The sequence below is a fragment of the Arachis ipaensis genome, chromosome B5 (assembly GCF_059453495.1).
Source record: "Arachis ipaensis isolate K30076 ecotype BB chromosome B5, ASM5945349v1, whole genome shotgun sequence".
NCBI classification, from domain to species: domain Eukaryota; kingdom Viridiplantae; phylum Streptophyta; class Magnoliopsida; order Fabales; family Fabaceae; genus Arachis; species Arachis ipaensis.
The window spans coordinates 142,690,447-142,694,981 of NC_142440.1; the positions used below are offsets into that span (position 1 = coordinate 142,690,447).

The 4,535-nt window shown below is 34.5% G+C and overlaps 1 long non-coding RNA gene across 2 annotated transcripts; it reads left to right on the plus strand.

The window, feature by feature from the left end:
* The first annotated feature begins 215 nt into the window (after positions 1-215).
* LOC107644221 (uncharacterized) lies at positions 216-4,291 on the plus strand. Of its 2 annotated transcripts, XR_015883237.1 has the most exons (3): positions 216-677; positions 1,037-1,438; positions 3,981-4,291. It is a non-coding gene; the product is annotated as an uncharacterized LOC107644221 (long non-coding RNA). The 2 variants fall into 2 exon arrangements; XR_001621266.3 differs by lacking the exon at positions 3,981-4,291 and having other exon boundaries at positions 1,037-1,693.
* Positions 4,292-4,535: the final 244 nt, after the last annotated feature.

Sequence of the window (4,535 nt, forward strand, 5' to 3'; positions counted from 1 at the left end):
CGTCTGCTTTTAAAATGTTTGGAACTAATATGAATAATTACTCAAACAAAAAATAAACTAAAAATTATTTTGTCGGTCAAAATAAAATCTTAAAAATTGTATTAGTTTTTTTTAACAATTAAAATGCCTACTTTTAAAATTTTTGAAAACCAATTTGAATAATTATTCAAAATAAAAATTCGAACCCATATGTCTAAGTATAGACCAAGTTTTGAACCGCGACGGGTCTTGAACACCCCTAGTCCCCTACCACACACACAATCTCCTCTCCAGCTCGTTTTCTCTCAGTTAGGGCACGAATTGAAGCTCCCAATCTCCCATTCTCAGGCCCTCTCTGAAACCTCGTTCAGACACCCACCGTCCACCGTCACTGGCCTCACGGTGTTCTTCCTCTCGGAACCGCGTTGCTCTGCTTCTGCTTGACTGCTTCTCGGAACCGGCTGCTCTGCTTCCGTGCTGCACAGCTTCTCCGTGCCGCACTGCTCGCCAGCGAACCTTAGTCAAGACGCCACCAACAGTGGCTGCGAAGTGTGAAGGTCACTGCTCTGCTCCTCTTCTTCTCGGCACTGCTCTTCTTCTTCTCTTGTTCCTCTTCTTCTCGGCGCTGGTGCTCTTCTCCTGAGGAAAGTCAGAATCTCCTGCTCAGCGCTTCCTTCCGCTGTTAAAGCTCATTTCGGGTAATGCTTCTGAACTTTTTTTTTTTTTTTCTAAAATAGGATTAAGGTCTGATCTTGTTTATAATTTATAATGCTTGATTTGTTCTGAACTTGTTATTATAACCTATAAGGTTGATTTATTGTTCTGAACTTATGACTATTGTTGATTTGTTTTGGTTATTGTTGATTTGTTCTTAGTTTGGTTCTGATGCTCTTGCAAAATTACTCTCGTTAATTTTGGTTCTGATGCTTTTTTTTTTTTAATATATTTTCCTGAAGGAGAAATTGATTCAGGTTGCTTGGTGAAGTTTCCATTATGAATTTACACTTATTTTTGTTCCTGAATACCATCTGATTTCTCCTTATTTTTGTTTGATTAGATAAAGACTAATGGGAGGAGAAGAACTTAATTGTATTCCTCCACAAAGCAGTGAGGATACAAATGCTACCAGCTGTTCTGCCTCTTTTTTGCATCTGGTCATCATCTCTACGTTGGTGTTTAGTGGTAGAATTTACACCAGTCAAGTCGGAAAAAGCAAAAAAGAGGCCGAACAGTTTGCAGCATTTGTTACTATCCAATCACTTCTAGTTATACTTTGAAGAAAATGGACTTATGATGAATCCTTGTGCCTGAATAAATAGCTGCTCAAGCTGCAGAATTTTTACTTTTTATGGCGTGTATCCTTTCACAAAATCTAGTTCATGTCAAGATCTTCGTCAAATAATCAAGTCCAAGCTCAACATGCCCAGGAAACTACGTCATGCCAAGCAATCTGTCCCAAGTAAGAGTAATTTCTCATTAATTGTAGATTCGGCTTCCGTTATCCTTAACTATATGTCTTAATGATGGTAATTATTTGTGGTCTTCCTCATGAACTAGCAATATGTTCCTTGAAGGTTCTTCAAAGCAGATGATACTCCACTAAGTTTGATTTCTTGAATAACAAGAAAACCAGACCTTAAAAAAATTTACAAAGAGAAATGATGTATTCTAATACATATGAAATCGTATGGTTTTGATGCACTTTCTTAAGAAACGTGTTATCTATTCAGGGTCCAATTAAGCGAAAGCTTGACTGTATTAACTTAGAAAGCAAGAAATAAGCTAGAGAACCTGGTAAGTTTCTTTCTTGATAGTTTTTGTGTTTTCCGTTAAGTGGTACACAGTAGTAATATTATGGACCTTTATACTGAACAAGGAACTAAGATAGTTAGATGCTAATTTCTGTTAATTTAGTTTTTATTATTTCTTTGGATACATATATTCTTTATGTTAGAAAGTTGTGTCCCATAAAGTGTGGTGTAACATTTTTAGGTAAAATGCTTAATAGTTTGGGGCTGATTCTATTTGTGTATTCTTACACTAATACATGATATTGATGTAGTTTATGTTGGGAATTTTCTTAAAGCTACGACAGTCCCTTTCTTTCACGCTGAAAACTAGAGGACCAAAAAAGGAAAAAGAAAAGGAAAAGAAAAAGAAAAAAAGTTTCCTTGGTTCCCTGACCCTGAACGTCTCATTTGATGCCCCTTGCTTCATTTCTAATGTGTGGATCCGAAATGAATAATTCTATTGTGATAAATTAATGGTTAAGTACGATTTTGACTCTTAAGGTATAGGTCGAATATTTTTTTCGTCCCCAATCTTTTTTTCATAAGAAATTGTCTCTAAAGTTTAACTTGGTTTTATAATTGTCATTCGGACCAAAATATCCTTCTCCTTCTTCACCAAAATACTTAGTTTCTATTCTTCTTCTTCATCACAGCAACATCTTTCCTTTTTCTTCTTCTTCTTCAGCAACAACAATGAAGCAAAATAATGTAATAAACATAAAAAATAGAAATAGAAACAAAATCAGATGCAGAAGAAATAGAAGTATAAGCAGAATTAGAAATAGAAATAGAAGCAGAAATATAAGCAGAATCAGAAACATAAAATTCAGAAGCAAAATCAGAAGCAGAAGAAACAGAAGTAGAAGAATAATGGATTAACAAAATAAGAAATAGAATCAGAATTGGTGGACTAATAAAATCAGAATAAAAAACAATGTAATTAACAAAATCAGAATCAGAATTGGTGGATTAACAAAATCAGAATAAGAAACAATCTGATTAACAAAATTAGAAACAGAAGCATAATTGGAACCCTAGAGAGGATAGGTTTTCCAATCTGATTAACCAAGTTCTATTGCAGCTTCAGCACGGTCCTTTAGGGTTCCCAACTGGAGGGTATAGGTGTAGGTCCAAACCCAAGCGAGAATAGGGTCATTGCTTGCAATTGGAGGGGGAGAGAGGTTGGTACCTTTGGAATCGAAGATGTTGAGGAGCCAGAGCAAGTCCCCATTAGAAGACTCTAAAAGGTTCCAGACCTTGCGAAAATCGGCGATGGTGGTGATGGATAAGACCTGGCGGAGGATGCCGCCGTTGCGGAGACAGCGGCGTAGGAGGGCGAGAGTGTGGTCGAGGGTCTTGGAGACTTTGGCGACGATGCGGCGGATGGGGCGCTCATTAAGGGGCTGGGCAGTGGCGGCACGAATGACGGAGCGGAGGTTGTAGTTGAGGAGCTAGACCTTCTTGGCGAGTTCGGCGCAGTTGCGTCTCCTCTCTTCTTTGCGAGCTCTCTCTCCCTCTGGTTTTGATTCCCGACGGCGACGGCGGCTTCGAGCCTCGCCGGCGCCGTCCTCCCTTTCCCCATCTTCCTTTCTTTCCCTTATTCTTCCCTCCTCCTCGTGTGATTCCTTTTCTTCCTCTCATCCGTACTCTTTTTCTTCTTTTTTTCCTTTTTTTTTATTTTATAGTTTTTTTAAGTTAGGGATAATTTGGTAATAAAATTTAAAATTTAAGTAAAAAAGATGATTTTAAAATCAAGATAAACTTTAGGGACATTTTTTATGCAAAAAAAGGTAGGAGACAAAAAATTCGGCCTGCACCTTAGGGACTAAAATCATACTTAACCCATAAATTAATTTACTATAAATTATTTGCTTTTTGGCCATGTCAAAAAGATCAATTCATCAATATTTTAGAAAAATATTAGAAAATTAATACTTTTTATCAATGTTAGATAATATTTTTTTTTGGTGACTTGTTAGATAATATTTTGAGTTAATATTTTATTTTTATACTATTGAATAATTCAGAATTTAAAGTTTTAAAAAAAATATTTTTAGTGACTAAATATTAACAAAAAAAATAAAACAAAATTTTTGTTAGTTATGAACGTTGTTCGTAATTTTATCCACTAGCATATTAACTTGAAAGGTTCCTCACTTCCTCGGTCGCATTGCATTATCCTAAGAATGGTTTCTCTTGGTATAATTTTAGGTTTTCAAGTTATGAATGTACCTTTTGAGAAAACTCGTGGCAAAAGACAATGATGCATCTCACAAAAGGCAAGAAAAATGGATGAATGCTATTGGCACAGATACTTCAAATATATATATATACACTACATAGGCTAATTGTCTACTGCACTAGTATTTGAAAGCTGACTAGACAAATTAATATGTTTGTTTAACTTTTTATTTAACTTCTCTATATGAATTTGGTGTTTGGTTCTTGTGATAAATTATTTGGTAGCAGTACTCAGTACTAACATTATGATATACTCATGCATTAATAGACATTAACGTGTTTATTAATTTACTTTTTTATAAATTAAATATGATAATAATAATGATAATCAATTATTCTAAATTAATCAGGATGATAAGTACATTATAATAAAATTAAAAGGCTATAAATTCAATTCTTGAGTTAACCATTTTTTTATTTTATAAATTATATGTGATAAAAGATATTTTTATAAAAAATGTATACCATTTTTTTTTCAATTTTTCTTATATATAATATAGATATAAATATAAATATGGAAGTTAT